Raw genomic sequence first — 20,737 nt, forward strand, 5'->3', positions numbered from 1 at the left:
AAAATAGAATACCATGAAACATTATATTCCTTTTACTTCTCTCTCTTATAACGCTACTTACTTACCTTTGAATAAAGATATAGTCTAGGTCTTTTACATTTTTCTTTTCTTTTTTTTAATGTAAGCTCTATGCCCAACATGGGGCTCAAACTCATGACCCTGAGATCAAGAATCATGATCAAGACTAACATGCTCTATCAACTGAGCCAGCCAGGTTCCCCGACATAGTCTAGGTCTTTATCTCACTTCTTTCCAAATTTTTTTCAGAGTCTGGGAGAATCACCATCATCAATAATGCAATGTTTCAAAGCCTTAGTCATAGCAAGGAGAATTCCTCAAATCAGTATTTCCTTGAAAAGGGATTTTTCAAGTAATTTTTTAGCAGAAAGAATATGGGTACTGAATTTGAAAACCTTGATGACACAGGACTTGTGTAGCCTTATTTTTGTAGAGCATATGACTAGACCCCTACTGGAGATCTGAGTTTTCCCAGTCTATGATTTGGATATTTTTGTTCATATGAACGATCATCACTAAAGCTTTCATCCTTTTTAATGGCTCTTGGCAGTGTTATGTCTCCTGAAGAATGGATTTTAGAAGCAGCAGTCACAACAGAGCACCTAACAGATCACATAACTTTTCATAAATAGATACCACCCATGGTTTACATTCAGAAAAGTTTGGGGACACAGTTGAAGTCTGTGCAGCTTCCATACCTGTTTTCTATTCTATTTCATCATTACTTGGCACTAAAGATGTTTTGCTTCTCAATCACATATTGTCAATGACATTTACAGAATAGGGGGAATACTTGGTTTAGGGTAGAAACTGAATGGGCAGCCATTGGATTCTTACTTTAATTTTTATCAAATTATTTCCTTCGTTAAGGAGAGAGAAGTCTATTCTCCTGCAGAAGGAACAAAAATCAAGGGACTTGTAGAATAGACTGAAGTTGCAGCCACTTCACAAAACAATACTGTTCTCCATTCAGAGAGGTAGAAAGTGAACTTGGTCTAGGAGGTGGAAGGGAAACTGGTTTTGGTTGCAACAGTAATGTTTTTTTTTTTTTTTTCAACACAGCAGCAAAAATGTGTGGGGTGGAGGGAAGGGCAACAGTTCTAGAACTTCCTCCCATTCATGGAAAATTATGGCTTACAATATGTATTTTTTTTATGCCTGGCAATATCTTTGCCTTTCCCTCCACTGCTGAGAGGACGTAGGAGGGAGTGTGGGATAAAATGTAGTTGTGGAAGATAAAGCCTAAGTCGAAAGTCTTTCCAGTCAATCATTACCAAACAGTTGGGTGCCAGAATCATTATTTTGATGGTTTAGAGCCATTTGTCATGAACATTTAAAATTATTTCATGGTAATAACAGCAAAGCTGGCAACCTCAGCTCTCTACTTTGTCATAGTCGATCTGTATTAGGTGTAGTTTGCTGAGGTCAGCAAAACAGATTTTGAGAAGACCACTGGAGAGTGAAAACAGTGTGAAAGGAAGGACCTAGGAGACAGAGGGCACTTGAAGTTACATCTTTCAATGGCTGGAATGGTTGAGAGAAACCAGTGAGAAGGGAAAACTGAAGGAGCCTGATAACTCTCTTCAGATACTTGACCATGAGAAAAAGTAAGACATTTATTCTCTGTGTTTCTCATGTTGGAGCTAGGACCAAAAAAAAAAAAAAAAAAATGTTGGCATAACAGTCAGGAAAATCTTGGCTTAGTAGAAGCAAGAATTTATAGCTGTTCAAAACAGAGGATGTTAAAAACTTACCAACCAACAAATGGAGCAAACAGATATGTCGCATTGGATGGGCACTAAGGGGGCGTGGGCAGAACCAGCATGGCTGCCGGTTGGGGAATGCTCCAGAATGCACTGATGCACGCACAAAGAAGGGGTCTTTAACACCATTCTTTAAGGCCAAGAATCTATGACAATTATTTTTGAGATTAGTTTTGAGCCTTTATTCTCTATCTTCCAATTAGGAAACTGGAGATGAAGAAAATTACAGAAGATGGAATAACCATTCAGCTGGCATGGTTAGAATTCTTATCCAAATTTGTGAATGTCCTTAATCCTGAGGCACCCCAAGCACAAGAACCCTTTCTCAGCCAATAGATGTAATGAGAATCTTTTTCTAGAGCTTCACCTGTGGCTAAATGAAAAAAAGAAGAAGAAGAAGAAGGAAACAAAAAATGAAGTACTCTTCTCTACAAACAAGGATTACTAGAGAGGAGGAAGCTGAGAATGATATAAGACAGCTGGCTGGGTTCTTTCTTAGACTCTTCCCCCGCCACTCACCACCTGCCGCCCTCACCTCCAAGCCCAGTACACCAGCCTCTGTGCACAGGTTGTAACTCTGAGCCGCTGACACAGCTGCACATTAGTCCCGCGTCACAGGCCCCCATTTACCCAGAAGCTATTCTGTTCCTGGGTCTGGTCCTAACTCTGTGGCCAAAGTCTCTGCAAAATGTGGAAAAGTGAAGACCCACGCTGTCTGACCAGGAGCCTAGACCGATTCCCATGTAGCCCCACGGCAGCTGGATATCTGAGGACATTCAGGCAGGGCCATATTTTTCACCACTCCATAGCAGGTGAAGTCCCTCCTGGTGAACTGGACCATGTATGAACCCCGAGGACTGGATCTGCCAAGGGTTTCTCCTTTCCTCCTGGATCCTTGGGATTTCTTGGTGCTTCCCAAGGGCAAGGGTACTTTCAAATGTTTGGTACCCAGGTCCTAGCTTAATACTTCAGGCACAGGACATGGATGAGAGAGAAGAAAATCAAAAAAGGAGAAGAAAACTTTTAACCCGGTTTCTAACTCTAGTCAAAGAAGCCCTCCAACCAAACCCAACTGTGAGGCTGCATTCTGTCCAGAGCCTTTGAAAGGACCCAGGTTCGTTATGGAAGCAGTAGTCCCTAGGGGTGACCCAGTGTCACATCTTGAGTTTTCCCTCCACGCTCTTCAGTCTGTTTCCTTTTAATTAAAAAAAATTTTATTATTATTTTTTAATGTTTTCTTTATTTCTGAGACAGAGAGTGTGAACAGAAGAGGGTCAGAGAGAGAGGGAGACACAGAATCCAAAACAGGCTCCAGGCTCTGAGCTAGCTGTCAGCACAGAGCCCAATGCGGGGCTCGAACCCACGACCCGTGAGATCATGACTTGAGCCGAAGTCGGATGCCTAACCGACTGAACCACCCAGGTGCCTCCCCCCCCCACTTTTTTTTTAGTTTTTTAAAATGTTTATTTATTTATTGAGACAGACAGACAGAACACGAGCAGGGGAGGGGCAGAGAGAGGGAGACACAGGATCTGAAGCAGGCTCCAGGCTCTGAGCTGTCACCACAGAGCTATGAGATCATGACCTGAGCAGAATTCCGACACTCAACTGGCTGAGCCACCCAGGCGCCCTTCAGTCTGTTTCTTATTAAAACAAATGAGAGCCATTTTACCTCAATACACTACTGTGGATAGCTTGTGATCTATCTCTGAACATCTGGACATCTCACTCTATGCATTCAGCGACTCCTTTGCAACTTACAACTATCCCAGTTCCGGGAATATCTCCTTATCATTTGTCCCCCTCAGTCTAGCCAAAAGTTCAGATTGCACAGCACAGGGCCAAGGTGAGGGTGAGGCGAGTGAGGCAAGGTCAGACAAGTATAGGACCAGATCCTGACTTCACTTAAAATTTTGGGTTTTTTTCAGGAGATTTTTTTGCACTTCATTTTAATTAATGCGGTTTTTAGTACTTGTTATAATTTTGCATCAGCTGACTCATCCTGGCACTAGCCCTGCTACTTAAGTCCACAGGTACTAGGTAGCCCAGTGTGTTGAAAGAACACTAGAACTAAGGAGAGGGGGGTCCAAGTCTTAGTTCTGGGTGTCATGCAGGGCTTAGGAGGAGTCACCTTCCCATTTGGGACCCCAGGAATCTCATTTGGGAATTACAGGTGGCACTTAATTTTATTTAAAAAAAAATTCTTTTAAGTTCATTTATTCCTTTTTGAGAGAAAGAAATTGCTCAAGGGGCAGAGAGAAAGGGAGAGAGAAAGAGAGAGAGAGAGAGAGAGAGAGAGAGAGAATCTCCAGCAGGCTTTGCACTGGCAGCGTGGAGACTGACACAGGGCTCGAACCCATAAATGGTGGGATCATGACCTGAGCTGAAACCAAGAGTCAGATGCTCAGCTGACTGAGCCACCCAGGTGCCCCCGTGACATTTAATTTTAAACTTTTACAAGAAGCTGAAAGATGTCAGGATGATGCATTCTAGATCTTTTACTCCTTCGTGTAGCACCGAATCTGGTGCTTTGCACAGAGCGGGCATTCAAAATGTGTCTTCTAATCAATGCTTTTTTTTGCACATTGAAACAAAATTATAGACCAAGGTCCAAAATGAAAAGTCCACACAAATTAAAAACATTTTGTAAATAAAAATCAAATCTCCCCAAACAAGAATATGTCCCTCCCTCATTCTTCCCGGGGAGGAACAAAAAAAAATTTGAAATCATTGCTCTTTGATTTCTTTAATTATGGCAAATTCTTATTGCTTCTTTTTATTTTCTGGGAAATATTCTATTTAAATATTTCAGGTCTTTAGTGAAGCAGACTTGTGTAATCATCCAGCCCTCAGGGATTTCTTTCCATCTAAAGATACTAGTACCACCCTAATGAGTCAGATTTCATAAAATGTAACATCTGTGAAAAATGCTTATAAACATGCAAGCATACCCAAAGCAGCTGGAGAGTTTCAGGAGAAATAGACTCTTCACTTCCTAACTAGTTCTTCCTACCTAAGTTTGCATAACTGGAAGGTAAGGAGAGAGGGGCGCCTGGGTGGCTCAGTCGGCTAAGCGTCCGACTTCAGCTCAGGTCATGATCTCATGGTTTGTGGGTTTGAGCCCCGTATCGGGCTCTGTGCTGACAGCTAGCTCAGAGCCTGGAGCCTGCTTCGGATTCTGTGTCTCCCTCTCTCTCTGACCCTCCCCTGCTCACACACACACTCTCTCTCTCTATGTCAGAAATAAATAAAACATTAAAAAAAAAAAGGAGAGAAAGCATTTGTATTTCCCCCCTTTTTTTTTGACTAAGAAAAAAGAAAAAAGGAAGGAAGGAAAGAGCGAAGGAAGAAGGAAGGAGAGAAGGAAGGAGAGAAGGAAGGTAGAAGGGAGGAAGGAAGGAACAGATAGGTCCCAGTTCAGTGATAAAACTGATGACTGTATTTTAAGAGCTTTCCTTTGTTCTTGGCTCATTTAATAATAGTCATCTTTTTAACTTTTTAAATGTTTTTTAATGTTTTAAATTTTTTAATGTTTTATTTATTTTTTTGAGAGAGAGAGGGAAAGACAGCATGAGCTGGGGAGGGTCAGAGAGAGAAGGAGACACAGAATCTGAAGGAGGCTCCAGGCTCTGAGCTGGCTGTCAGCACAGAGCCCGACGCGGGGCTCGAATCCATGAACCGTGAGATCATGACCTGAGCCGAAGTCGGATGCTCAAACGACTGAGCCACCCAGGCGCCCCAATAGGCATTGTGTACTTCCTCTCCATAGTGGTAGAAATGAGAGGAAAGAACCACCTCCAAGACCTCTTAACGACATTATTTTGTAAATTGGTCTTGGATGCAAAAACTACACAGTAAAATAATTTGCATTTATTTAATATCTTTCTTTCATATTTGATAGGACTCACATTGTCCCAGAAACAGAGGTGTCGTACTTGAGGAAAAGAAATGGGATCTTGTGAAGGCCATTAAGTATGGTGGTTCAGGAGAAAGAATGGATGCACTCCTGTCTACTGTTCCAATTGCTCAGTACTTTGGGTAACTCAAAAGCCAAAGGCTTCACTAGGTACTCAAATCAGCATCTATCCAAGTAATATAATATATCTTCATTGAAATGTAACACAAGCAGTTAATCTCCTGGCAAGGAACTTGAAAGGAACTCAGTAACAAACCACTTGATACAATAAAAAGAAATTAAATTCTACTTTTAGAACAGGTTCTTGTATCTTCTCTGTTCATCACAGACTTTCTCTAACAAGGCAAAGTTAGACAAACTGTTTTAAGCCTAAAGTCTAATTATTAAAAATTATTAAAAGCAGAAAAGAGGGGCTTGTGCTGACAGCCAGCTCAGAGCCTGGAGCCTGTTTCGGATTCTGTGTCTCCCTCTCTCTCCGACCCTCCCCTGCTCATGCTGTCTCTCTCAGAAATAAATAAAACATGAAAAAATAAAAATAAAATAAAAATAAAAGCAGAAAAGACATGCCAATTCTAAGTTCATCTTTTTTTTTAAATTTAATCCAAGTTAGTTAACATATAGTGTAATTATGATTTCAGAAGTAGAATTTACTGATTCATCACTTACATATAACACCAAGCACTCATCCCTGAATGCCCATCACTCAGTTAGCCCTTCCCCTTCCCCACTCCCCTCCAGCAACTGTCAGACCGTTCCCTGCATCTAAGAGTCTCTTATGGTTTGCCTTCCTCTCTGTTTTTACCTTATTTTTTCTTCCCTTCCCCTATGTTCATCTGTTTTGTTTCTTAAATTCCACATACGAGTCAAATCACATGGTATTTGTGTTTCTCTGACTGCTAAGTTGATCTTTAAAACCACCATACAGAGTCCTACTAACAGTAACCATAGATGGCTTGAGTTGAAGACACTTTAGTTTTGTTTGCAATAAGATAATAAAGTTTTGAAGGTTCTGAAAAGAGATACTCAGAATGGCCTTTCTATCACTTCTAAAAAAACCAAATTCCACCATACTGACCTGAAAAATGGAACTGCAAGGCAGTGTCCAGAATGTTCATTAGAAACTATCTGTCTTCTCTCACTTCAGAATTCACTTGTTAGGCAACACCTGCGTTGAACTTTATGCCACTTACTGTACAAAGCAAACCATCTTCTCTGACAGGTTTTCCTAGCTGGTAACGTGCTTAGGTAGCAGTTACAGACCCTGCATTTTTTTCCTAAGATAGATTTGGTAAGCCTACATCAAAGAGATACAGAAGATGGACTAATGGCTTTTTCAGTGCCTTTTAAAAAAAAGATACTTCTTTAAAAAGTTTTTTCATATTTAATTTGAGAGAGAGAGAGAGAGAGCAAGCGGGGGAGAGGCATAGAGGGGGAGACAGAATCCCAAGCAGGCTCTGCACTGTCAGTGCAGAGCCCCATGCAGGGCTTGAACTCACAGACCGTGAAATAATGACCTGAGCCGAAGTCAAGAGTTGGATGCTTAACCAACTGAACCACTTGAACGCTCTTTTCAGTCCCTTTTTATCATCCAGGAGAAGGGAGTCAATGTGGCCTACGTGGGCTGGGTCCCAATCAATCACACCCACTTCCACTTCCACACAAGGGTGTGCCACTCACCAAAGGCACTGAGATTAGCATCCTGTGGCAACTGGTTCTGACATGTAGACGTGCTCAATTTCTGCACCAACACAAGACTTCTCCTTGACCGTGAGCTCAATGTGAATAAAGAAAGGGATGTGACCACTTAAAAAAAAAAAAAGAAAGAAAGAAAATAGGGAAAAAAGGTGAATTTGCTCTTGAACTGTTTAAAAAGAATTGAGGGAGTATTTGTCCAACTCTGCTTGAACTGGTCAGGTTGCACCTGGGGTAGCTGTATTTTTGTCTGAGAATTACAGTTTAAGAGGAACAATGGTAAATTGGAGCATGTCCAGAAAAGAGAGAACAGGATGGAGGGAAAGTTTAAAGCTATATCATGTGAGGAAAACTGAATGAATTGGTGGAAGCTATTTATTCTGGAAAAGAAAAAACAGGATAACCCTTTTTTAAATTCATTTTTTTTTTAGTCATCTCTGCACCTAACATGGGGCTCAAACTCGCAAACTCAAGATCAAGAGTTGCATGCTCTTCCAACTGAGCCAGCCAAGCACTCCCGGGTAGGATCACTTTTTCAAGTGGTTCAAGGTTTGGTATGCAGATGAGGGAACTTTCGTCTGGCTAGAAAGCAAAACCAGGGACATGAGAGAAAAAGATATTTGAGCTCAACAGAAGGCAGAACTTGCTAAAGATTATAGTGGTTAAAAATTGGCATTTATTCATTTAAAAATATTTATTTAAAAAATGTATTTTTAAAATATTTACTTAGAGAGAGAGAGAGAGAGAGAGGCAGAGAGGGCCCAAACAAGCTCCGTGCTGCCAGTGCAGAGCTGAACACAGGGCTCAATCTCACCAACTGGGAGGTCATGACCCAAGCTGAAGCCAAGAGTCAGACGCTTAACCGACTGAGCCACCCAGGCGCCCCTTATCAGAAAACATTTTCAAAAATATTTATTGAGCATCTGCTATGTGTTCTGGGCCCTGAAGAAATAGTAGTGACTAGTAGTGAACAGAACCCACGGAGCTTTCATACTAGTGCAGAACTAAGTCAGATGATGGCACATTTCCCATAGTTGGAGATGTTTAATGAGGCAATTACAAACTGAGGGTTTTGCAGGAGGAAACCAGGAATTAAGTGTGACTGGGCTTGATGACATCTAAAGAACTGCCAGCCCTGAAGCTCTATGTTTGGCTTACTCTGATGTTGTACTTGATACAGTTTGCTGGCTCTCCTGGCCATTGGTCAGGATGTACAGCTCTGATTCTGTGGCTTAGCCCTACTTTCCCAATCAATGCATCTATGCCTGTGCTGCCTTCGCTCAGTGCTCTTGGGAGGCTGGGGTTGCATGAAGGACAAAAGGAGAGGACAGTGTAGAATTTCTTTCACATGTAATGTAGTGTGAAGGGAAACAGTTTTCTTATTTCTCATTTTGACTCCCAAAGATGTAGCTGCCATGTCTATTTCTTTTCATCTTTTTCAACTTGCCATTATTAGGTGGGGAAATGGGAGTTCTCCCTTTACAAACCAATTTCTGTTCTTTAATCTCTTTGAAAGAAGGTGAAGGAGGGGCGCCTGGGTGGCTCAGTCAGTTAAGCGTAGGACTCTCTACTGCAGCTCAGGTCATGGTCTCACGGTTCATGAGGATCGAGCCTTGTGTCAGGGACTGTGCTGACAGCGTGGAGCCTGCTTGGGATTCTCTCTCACTCTTTGCCCCTCTCCCATTCGCTCTCTCTCAAAATAAATGAATGAACACTAAAGGAAGGAAGGAAGGAAGGAAGGAAGGAAGGAAGGAAGGAAGGAAGGAAGAAACAAACAAACAAAAATAGTGAAGTTAGTATGGCTAAAGATCACAGAATTGTAGTCTGTTAAAGTGAAATGAGATGTCAGAGACAATTTAAATCTACTCCTTTCTACATGAGAAAAACATAAAGTAGAACACTTATAAATACCTAAATGCTGAGGGAAATGGGTAGAAAAAATAAATAATAAATAAACTTAAAAAGAAAAAAGAAGATATATCTGAAGCAGATACCTAAAATGTAGCACAGAGAGACAATAAGATGGAAAATAGGAAGAAAGCCTAAAAGATAAAAGAGTAAAAAGCCCTCACACATCACCAAATCAATGTTGCAGAAGGGAATAAATCCTTGTGTTAACCAGGTGCCTAAAGGAGGATCATTATCAAAGTCTAGGTTGTGTTTGGATGTTTTGATCCTCTAATAATAGGATCATAAAATAATGGCCATAATATTCCTGATCAGGACAAAAGATGACGGATTTGGGGATAATTCAATCTGGTGATTCTCAGATGTACCAGGTATCTTCTCTTCTGGAGAGGAGAGGGACACTTACTGTTCTGCCTTGATAGCATCCACAGACCCTCATGTCTTCATTTTGGGAAGAAGGGTCAGTTTTGAAAACAGGATCCCTGGGGCCTTCACCTAAATGTAGAACAACCCCCTAAAAGAGTAAAACTGGAAGACAAAAACTCACTCTAGAAGGAAATCGATAGAACAACTTCCTAAAAGAATTAAACTGGAAGATAACTCATTCTAGAAAGAAATCAGTTCGAATGACGAGCAACAAGAGAAGGGGGGAGAGTCAGCTACTGGGGGGGTGGAAGGTGTCTGAGTTGGTGGGGCCCCTCAAAGATAAGGAGAGAAAAGGGGGTGGTTCAAGCCGACTCTGAAGCTGAACAGCGGGAAAAGACAATGCGATTCTCCAACAATGCAGTCACCACGGCCTACATAACTTTTTGTGCCTTAATATCTATACACTCAGGTGTGAAGTGACCGTGTAGGTAGAACCTTCTTAGGAAGGCTATTAGTAGCTCAAAAGCTTGGTGGAGTTATGTTTCTGGCAATATGGTCCTCTAGCTACTCCCGATATTTTTTAAGCACTTTTCACTACAAAACCTCTAAAAACACCCCACTGAACAGGGGAGACTGGGTGGCTCAGTCTGTTAAGCATCCAACTTCGTTCCAGGTCGTGATGTCACAGTTCATGGGTCTGTGGGTTTGAGCCCCACACTGGGCTCTGTGCTGACAGTGCTTTGGAGTCGGTGTCTCCCCTCTCTGTCTCTGCCCCTCCCCTGCTCACATTCTCTCTCTCTCTCTCAAAAATAAATAAACATTAAAGAAATTTGTTTTAAACCCCTCTAGACTAAACATAAAAAATCATCTTTTTCTTATTTACTTATTTATTTAAAGCTTATTTATTTATTTTGAGAGAGAGCATGCACATGCAAGTGGGAGAGGGGGCAGATAGAGACAGAGACAGGGAGACAGAGACAGAGAGACAGAGAAAGAATGTGGAGCTCAAACTCAGGAACCGTGAGATCATGACCTGGGCTGAAATCAAGAGTTGGACACTTAACCGACTGAGCCACCCATGTGTCCCCCAAATCGTCATTTTAAATGTATGGCTGAGCTGGCAAGAAAGTAAGGAAAATTCTTAGTGGCCTGAACTGAGGGGGGCCGGGGGGGGGGGGAGAACAGGAATCCCAAGAGACATCAAAGCTGTAGGCTGTCCCATGGCTAATGTGACCTTTCCTTTGTTGTTATCACCATGCAAAGCTCAGAAGGTGTAATGTAGGACCTGGAAATTTCCTTAAATGCCTAAAACCAATAGACTCCCAGTGTTTGGTGAGGGGCTCTGTCTGCATGTTCAGCTCTGCCTTGGCCTCTATTTTCTGCTTGCAGAACCTTCAAGGTCAGCCAGAGGTGACAGCTCAGGGCCTTTCCGTGGCTTTCTTGGTCACGCACAGAGCCCTGGCATGAACACAGCCTGTACTCCCATGTGGCCTTCTGGATTCTCAGGTAGGTATCAGAGCTTTTTCAAGCCTCTCTGTATGTGTCAGTCCTCAGTCGTTCTTTTAAAGCTTTTGGCGTTAGTCTAATGCTTTCCCCCCGCTGGTATCCATTACTCTGGCAGCTGCAAAGCTAAGTAACTGCCCGTTATTATTTTTGACAAATGCTTATGGGGGAAAAGCTTTTCACAGTAGGTGAGCGGACTTAGTTCAAATATAGATAGTCTTGCAAGTGAGTTTTTCCAAAGAGCCACCAGACAGGTCATAGAACAATTCTCTGGGAATGAAGCTCTGAAGGATTTCCACAATTGCTTTCTGTTCCTTTCAGTTGCCCCCTGGCTGCTTGCTGGTCTTCACTGAGAATGAATGCAGGCTGCTAGTTTTCAAGAATATTGCAAAGCAGGACGAGACCAGGGCAAGTTAAAAATGCCACACGGCTCACTTCCTCTCCTGAGATTGAGCAGTTCTGAATTTTGTTGTTTTTATCTTTATTAAAAACATTGCTTTTATTCATTTTTGAGAGACAGAGTGTGCAGGTTGGGGAGGGGCAGAGAGAGAGGGAGACACAGAATCTGAAGCAGGCTGCAGGCTCTGAGCCGTCAGCACAGAGCCCGATGCGGGGCTGGAACTCACAAACTGTGAGATCATGCCCTGAGCCGAAGTCAAGTCGCTTAATCAACTGAGCCACTCAGGTGCCCCTTGTTTGTCTTTAATGAACACTCTCAAATTTAGAGTTATGAAAAAGTTGAATGTGGCCATTTTGCCAGTTTCTTGTTGCTCTGTGGAGGAGAGGATTTTCAGAGGTCCTTACTCTGCTATTTTTCCTCATGTCACCTGAACAGGAATTTGAATAGGTATATTTTTTAAATTTTATTTTTGAGAGAGAGAGAGACAGAGACAGAGCATGAGCAGAGGAGGGGCAGAGAGAGAAGGAGACACAGAATCTGAAGCAGGCTCCAGGCTTTGAGCTGGCAGCACAGAGCACCCGACGTGGGGCTCGAACCCACGAACCGTGAGATCATGACCTGAGTCGAATGCTTAACCAACTGAGCCACTCAGGCGCCCCAGAATGGGCACATTTTGTGCATATGGGAACCGCGTGGCTCAAATGGCATGTTCTTTTAAAAATTAGGTTTATGAAATCTAAGAATAATAGTGTACCCCACTTACTAGTTAAAGTCCTATGTAAACACATATGTTCTTCCACCACCTTCTTCTCCTTCCTAAACTTGCTTTAGTTGTAGATACTAAACGTGAATGAATAAATAAATGAGTCAATCAATCAACCAGTCAATCAATCAAATTTGTGACTCACCAAAGGGTCCAGTACAGGAACCTAAACACAATGAATATTCAAGAATTGATGCTAAATCAAAATAGGCAAAATTGACCAATTCTGTATTACATTTTATCCTACATATAGCAGTAGTAAATCCTTAGCTTTTATTCATCTCATGTAAAGTTGTAGCTCTATGTTGAAGATTTCCCACTTCCCTTAATGTTTATGGGATATAGCTTAGTTTGAGTGGAAAATGAGCACCATCATAGAGTTTCAGCAGTGAATTCTTTCCATTAAAGATAGGGAAAAAAGGAGAAAGGAGGAATGGAAGAAAGCAGGGAGGAGAAAGGAAGATACCCCTGTTCCTTTGTCAAGGTGGTGGCCATGGACAGATTTTGAAAGTATTTGACAAATACCTAGCAGAGATAATTATTTTCCATCAGAAAACTTGTGGGGCGCCTGGGTGGCTTAGTCGGTTAAGCGTCCGACTTTCGCTTGGGTCATGATCTCACGGTTCGTGGGTTCGAGCCCCATGTCGGGCTCTGTGCTGACTGCCAGCTCAGAGCCTGGAGTCTGTTTCGGAGTCTGTGTCTCCCTCTCTCTCTGACCCTCCCCTGCTCACGCTGTCTCTCTCTCTCTCTCTCTCCTAGAAATAAATTAAAAAAAAAAAAGAAAAGAAAACTTGTAACTAGCTCAAGTGAGGGACATTAGTTAAAGAAGCCTGTCTGGAAATAATCTGAAAAGATCCTTATGTCTCATGTCTTCCTTAATTTGTTATAATGAATGAGTCATAATATTTTAAGAGGATTAGAGCTGCTTATAATTAGTGCTACATTTAAGGGACTAAAGAAGCTTTAGTAACAATATAATATAATATGATTATGGTACAATGGAATATGATGGGACCAGACAATATTCTTTCATTTCCTGTTTTCACTTGCAAATTACAAAAACAAAACAAAACAAAGCAGCTTTTCCTTTCATTCTTTGTTAGAGAGGAAGATGTGAAGGTTAAGTAGTATCTGGCTATGTACATACACTCACACACACAAATACTGAGTTAATTCAATTTTAAGTATGTGCAATAAAATTGATGTAATAAATCATTTTGTCTCTACTTCTCGAAGACTCTCCTTTATTAATAATGAATATAAGAGCAGGCCTTCAATGGCTATTCTAGCAAAGATAGTCCACATCTTAAAAAAATTACTTTATCTGTATTACTACTTAAAATCATCGAATTAAAAGCAAATCGTATTTTCCTCAGTTCTTGTGACATTGAGTCACAAGACTCAAATTTGAAAAACACTGAAAAATAAGAATGTTCTTCAAAATATCAGGCCTGGTCTGTTTAGTCTTTGTCACAGAAAAACAAATAGAAAGGTAGTTCCATGTTAAAAGAGAAAGGAGGGTCACCTGGGTGGCTTAGCCAGTTAAGTGTCTGACTCTTGATTTGGGCTTAGGTCAAGATCTCAGGGTTCATGAGTTTGAGGCCCGCATCGGGCTCTGCTTGAGATTCTCTCTCTCTCTCTCTCTCAAAATAAATAAATAAACTTAATTTTTTAAAAAAAATTTTAAGAGAAAAGAGGGGCGCCTGGCTGGCTGTCAGTAGAGCATGCAACTCTTGATCTGGGGCCATGAATTCAAGCCCCACATTAAGTGTAGAGCTTTCTTTATTAAAAAAAAATAATAAGACAGGGGTGCCTGGGGGGTTCAGTTAGTTGAGAGACTGATTCTTGTTTTCAGCTCAGGTCGTGATCTCACAGTTTGTGAGTTTGAGCCCCGAGTTGGGCTCTGTGCTGACACTGCAGAGCCTGCTTGGGATTCTCTCTCACTTCCTCTCTCTGCCCACCCCCCCCATAAATAAATAAACTCTAAAGAAAATGGGGGGAAAAACAAAAAATGTAATCTGTGACCATGGATTAAATATTAATTTTTTATATTTATCTTTTTTTTAGTGTATTTATTTTGAGAGAGACAGAGAGAGAGAAACATAAGCAGGGGAGAGGCAGAGAGAGAGAGAGAATCCCAACCAGGATCCAACTAGGCTGCAACTGTCAGTGCAGAGCCTGAGGTGGGGCTCAAACCCAACCATGAGATCACGTCCTGAGCGGAAACCAGGAGTCAGACGCTTAATGGACTGAGCCACCCAGGCGTCCCTATCTTTTCTTTTTTCATTGAGGTATAGTTACTGCACAGTCTAGGTCCACGTTCAAGGGAAAATGTTGCCTTTGTCGTGGGGAGCCATTAAAAGACAGCATCCAAGTAGCAGCCTCAGGCACTGCTGTTGCTGCACTGAGCTCCCCCTTCCCAGGGCCATGCCCTGCTGGAGCGGCTCAGCTCCAGTGACGGCTGACACAGAAGTAGGAAGGCCTGGCCATCATGCCCCAGTGGGGGATAATTCTGACGGGTCCATTTTGGCTTCCCAGGTCCATCTCTGGCTACGGTCCTACCCTTGTAGCTCAATTTCTCCCCCTGCCCGGTTGTCTCTCCACCTTCTACACACGGTATGAACCCTAACCGCCCAGCCTCATATCTGCTCATTCAGCTCTGGCTCCGAGTATTGTTTTTTTTTTTTTTTTTTAATGTTTTATTTATTTCTGAGAGAGAGAGAGAGAGAGAGAGCGTGAGCAGCAGAGGGTCAGAGAGAGAGGGAGACACAGAATCGGAAGCAGGCTCCAGGCTCTGAGCTAGCTGTCAGCACAGAGCCCGACACGGGGCTCGAACCCACGAACCGTGAGATCGTGACCTGAGTGGAAGTCGGACGCTTAACCGACTGAGCCACCCAGGCGCCCACCCCGAGTATTCTTTTAGAAAAACTCAAACTATCACACAAGATGGATATCAGACAACCTCCAAATAAGGAACATTTTTTAAAAATGTTTTATTTATTTTTGAGAGAGAGAGAGAGAGAGAGAGAGAGAGCATGAACAGGAGAGGGTCAGAGAGAGAGGGAGACACAGAATCCGAAGACAGGCTCCAGGCTCTGAGCTGTCAGCACAGAGCCCGCCGCGGGGCTCGAACCCACAAACTGTGAGATCATGACCTGAGCCGAAGCCGGACGCTTAACCGGCTGAGCCACCCAGGTGCCCCGGAACTTTTTTTTTTTTTTAACGTTCTGTTTTCTTCAAAAATGCCATTGTCATCAAAGATAAAGAAAAGCTATGGAAATGTTCCAGATTAAAAGAGACTAAAGAGACATGGCAACTAAATGTAATACATGATGCCGGACTGCATCCTATACTAGAGAAAAATAAAAGGCCAAAAGGAACATTATTGCATCAATTGACAGAACTGGAACATGGATTAGAGACTGGCTAAAAGCATCGCATCAACTTAAATTTCCTGTCATTAGTAAGTATGTAATGGTTTGTCCTTGGTCTTAGGAAATAGACACTAAATATATAAGTAGAGGCACCTGGGTGGCTCAGTCAGTTAACCGTCTGACTTCGGCTCAGGTCATGATCTCACGGTTTGCGAGTTTTAGCCCCATATTGGGAGCCCCCTTCAGATCCTCTGATTCCTTCTCTCTCTCTCACTCAAAAACAAATAAACATTAAAATAATAATAATAAAACATCTGAGGAGAAGGGGGCATGAGTTCTGCAACTTCCTCTCAAGTGGTTCAGAAAAACTACATGGACATGTACACAGAATATAAAAACAAATGGAGCAAAATTTTAATAATAGGTGAAAGGGATTTGAGAGAACTCTTTGCATTTTTCTTGCAACTTCTTTGCACACTTGAAATTATCTCCAAATAATAAATTTAAAATACATAAATAATTACAGGCCAACCAGATACAGCAAAATGTTCATCATCAATCTAGATTATAAGTATATAATCGTTCTCTGCACCATATTCTTTCAATTTCTCTGAATGTTTGAAATTTGTCATCATAAATAGCTGAAAAAATATACAGGCCAGGATATTTGCTATGTCTCGAGTATTTAAGGCTTGCAAGACTATACTTTTTGAAGCACTATGTCCTGATATCAGGTAGAAGCCACAAATTTAATGGTTACTTTATCTATGATTAAACAAGAGAACACATGCCGATTAGATGCCCCTGTCTAAAGTAGCACTCTTAAAAACTGTTTTTCAATGTTTATTTATTTTTGAGAGACAGAGTATGAGCAGGGGAGGGGGAGAGATAGAGGGAGACACAGAAACCAAAGCAGGCTCCAGGCTCTGAGCTGTCAGCACAGAGCCAGACGCGGAGCTCGAACATGAATTGTGAGATCATGACCTGAGTCGAAGTCAGCACTCAACCAACTGAGTCACCCAAGCATCCCTAAAGTAGCACCCTTTAAATCATTATTTACCTCTTTACTCAATGAAATTCCATTAGATATACAGTGTCAGCTCTGAGTACGAAAACTGTCATTTTTTCTTTTTTGAGTTTATTTATTTTGAGAGAGACAGAGAGTGTGAGTAGGGGAAGGACAGAGAGAGAGGGAGAGAGAACCTCAAGCAGCCTCCAAGCTGTCAGTGTGGAACCCGATGCGGGGCTCGAGCCCACAAAACCGCTAGATCATGACCTGAGCTGAAATCAAGAGTCAGACATTCAACCAACTGAGCCACCCAGGCGCCCCAAAACTGTCTTTTTTAATTCCCTGCTATATCTTTAGTTGCAGGAACAATTCCCAGAACATGGAATAGGCTCAATAAATATCTGTGGAAAGAACGAGCGAGGAAGAACTTAAATAAAGATGATTTTGGCATAGTTTAATACTTTAACCCACTAACTTGTGTCAATACAGTCAAAATTAAGTGTGGCTCTACTGGTTTTGCTTACTTTCTCTTTCTTATTGCAAGTTGGGAGAATCAGAATGCTGGGATGATTGCAGCAAGTAAGTAGTTCATCTGGACAAGCCTGGGCCGGGGAAGGGCCAGGTAGTGCTGCGAGGCTCCTAGAGGGAGCAGCAGAGCCTTCAGAAAGCAAGGCCATTAGGAAATGAAGTGTAGCCGGGGACCTTGAGGAAGGAGGTGCAGCCGCTGCTGGGGGCCTCGGAGGGGAGAACTCACCACGCAGGACTGGGGCGACTTGAATCCCGGAGAGCTGAGGCTCCGCAGCGCGCGGAGGAATGAAGTCAGCCGGCTGCGGGAAGCCCCGCGTCGGAGAACACAGCTTAGTTCAGTAGGTCAGTAAGACCAGAAATAAATAAAGCTGCAGGAGACGATCAGCCAGGAGTCAGAATGCAGACATCAAGACTGGAGCAAGAACCAAGAGGAGCCTAAACAGATGTGGAAATGGAGCGCGGTAGCCTGGCCATCGGTTTTGTCTTGCTTGGATGTTTGCCCACAGGGAGCTGGGTGGAAGTGTTAACCACAAAACAACAGCCTTCCCATGATCGAGACCTTGCGGTAAACCACCGGGGCTTGCTGACGGTGCTGGTGGCTAACGGGGGCTCAGTCGCAATTGGCAAGTGTCACCCTGAGACACAAGCTGCTGTTGCTTTGGAGCACCCTTTATATTTTACTTGACTGTCCTGTACTTAATATTTCTTTCTTTTTTTTTTTTTTTAATTTTTTTTAATTTATTTCTAGGAGAGAGAGAGAGAGACAGCGTGAGCAGGGGAGGGTCAGAGAGAGGGAGTGACAGACTGAAACAGGCTCCAGGCTCTGAGCTGGCAGTCAGCACAGAGCCCGACGCGGGGCTCGAACCCACGAACTGCGAGATCATGACCTAAGCGAAAGTCGGACGCTCAACCGACTAAGCCACCCAGGCGCCCCCTGTACTTAATATTTCTACTCCCCGCTCAGAGTTGGGGCAAACAGCAAGGTATCAACTGAGCCTTTAATTTTTCATCTCTCTCACCCTGCCCAGTACCCTCCTGCCTCATTTTCAAATGTAGAAAGCTGCTTGCCCCCGAGGCAACTCTTACTTAAAATAATTTGTTGGGGCACCCGGGTCGCTCAGTCAGTTAAGCATCCGACTTCAGCTTGGGTCATGATCTCGTGGTTCGTGAGTTCAAGCCCCACATCCGGCTCTGTGCTGACAGCTCAGAGCCTGGAACCTGCTTCAGATTCTGCGTCTCCCTCTCTCTCTGCTCCTTCTTGCTCACGCTGCCTCTCTCTTTCTCTCTCTCTCAAAAGTAAATAAACATTAAAAAAATAATAATTTGTTTAAATTTATAATTAAATATAACATTATTTAAGTTTTATAATTAAATTTAAAATTATTATTTTACATTGAATGATGAAAACTTATCCTTTTAACTAACAGACCCAGCAAATACCTAAAGTGTTTTCAAAGGGACATCTTATCGTTCTGCTTAAAAAAACCACACACACTGAAACCAACTTGACAATAAACTATACTAAAAAGCACACACACACACACACACACACATATACACTCCTAAACCTCTGGACACATTGAAGTGGAATATCAGAATTAAAATCAGTACAGTGGTCTTAATACAGAAGTATACTGTGAGACATGATTTGTGGTATGTAGGTGTCCGGAAAAATATGATTCATGGTTGGGTTTTATTTCAGATATTTTACCTGTTTACGGTAATTGTACTACAGAATGTTTCTTCCATTTTCTTCTTTGATCTATTTCATTAGAAAATACTCAGCCTAGGGATGCCTGGGTGGCTCTTTTGAGTGTCGGACTTGATTTCGACTCAGGTGATGATCCTAAGGTCGTGAGATCGAGCCTGGAATTGGGCTCTGTGCTGAGTATGGAGCCTGCTTGAGATTCTCTCTCAATCTCTCTCTCTCTCAACCTGTACCACCTCTCTCCCACTCACACACACTCTCTCTCAAAAGAAAAGAAAATGTGCAATCCATTGGCCTACAAGAGGACTTTACTAAAAGCTAAGTTACTGGAGGCGGAGTTATAATTCCAAAAGCAGACTAAGTTAGTATACCAGCAAAGCAAAGGCAGGAAAACATCAAAAAGGCTTAACTTCCAAGGATTAATGTATAATTTTACAGTAAGAAAATCCTGGAAAAAACCCTATTTTACTTTTACTACAAAATTTATGAGTTTTAGTTTAGTATTTATTTTTTTATGTTGAGTTACATATGAAGAGGAATGTCATAATTTCTTCAGTATTTAGGGGCTATCAGGAACAATTGTGAGAGGGATTGAAAGGGGAAGAAAGATTCTGAGTGTCCTATCTGGTGTGTCTTTTCAAGTACTCTCTGCCTGTTCTTATCTGAGTGTTTTACAGTTGGCGCACGTTGTCAACAGCTTAACACAAATTATCCTTGTCCATAGAAATATGAGTGAATTGTGCCTCCTAGAATGCAATTATCGTCCTGCGAATTCCTGGCCAGTTTTGCCAGTTTTGCAACTATTTCTAAATTCATTTCAACATTCCTGATGGCCTATATATGTGTGATACTTTGATTTCTCGTTTTTTAAAAAATATTTTTATGTTTATTTATTTTTGAGAGAGAGAGAGAGAATGAGCAGGGGAGGGGCAGAGAGAGGGTGACACAGAATCCGAAGCCGGCTCCAGGCTCTGAACTGTCAGCACAGAGCCCGACATGGGGCTTGAACCCATGAACCTTGAGATCATGACCTGAACTGAAGGCTGGCACTCAACCAACTGAGCCACCCAGGCACCCAGCCAATCAGTTAAAACTGATTTTCTCGTTTTAACCCATAGTAACATCTTACCGAGTCTATCACTCATTAATGAGTTAAATTCAACCTTTGAGACATGTTAATTTTATATTTGTATGTGAGTCATGATTTATCTGTTTAAGAAATTATCTTTTAATAGATATAGATCTTTGGTCCAAAAGTGTCGCTCTGTGCTCGACTGGTAAGGGCTTAAAAAATGTGTATGAGGTTTCTTTCTGGCCCACTCAACTTCCAGGACCTACACTTACCTCCCAGCCCTAGGATAATGATGGAACTGAACATCTAGGTGGGGAAAAACTTCCTCAGAGGAATGGAGGGCTCAGTAGAATCCCAGGCAAGTGGGGAAGGGCTTCAGAGCAGAGAATTCTGGGGGTATGGCTCAGTGGTGGAACATGTGACTGCAGAGGAGAGGATTCCAATGGCACCCCAAGTTTGGCACTGTGGAGGCAAATCCTTTCTTTAGAGATCCCAGACTCTTTTCCCTGTACCCCTATCTGTCGTCTTTAAAGACTGTGTGTTAGGGGCGCCTGGGTGGCTCAGTTGGTTGAGCGTCGACTTCGGCTCCAGTCATGATCTCGTGGTTAGTGAGGTCAAGCTCCCGCATCTGGCTCTGTGCTGACAGCTTAGAGCCTGGAGCCTGCTTTGGATTCTGTCTCCCTCTCTCTCTGCCCCTCCCCCCCACTCGCACTCTGT

General features: G+C 42.4%; 1 protein-coding gene across 2 annotated transcripts in view; it reads right to left on the reverse strand.

Annotated features, from left to right (window-relative positions):
- The window catches only part of GPR1 (G protein-coupled receptor 1), a 44,221-nt gene that overhangs the window by 12,649 nt on the left and 10,835 nt on the right, over window positions 1–20,737 (reverse strand). The gene's annotated exons all lie outside the window — the stretch shown is intronic.

The sequence above is a fragment of the Hyaena hyaena genome, unplaced genomic scaffold (genome assembly GCF_003009895.1).
Source record: "Hyaena hyaena isolate Hyena2069 unplaced genomic scaffold, ASM300989v1 scaffold_729, whole genome shotgun sequence".
NCBI classification, from domain to species: Eukaryota; Metazoa; Chordata; class Mammalia; order Carnivora; family Hyaenidae; genus Hyaena; species Hyaena hyaena.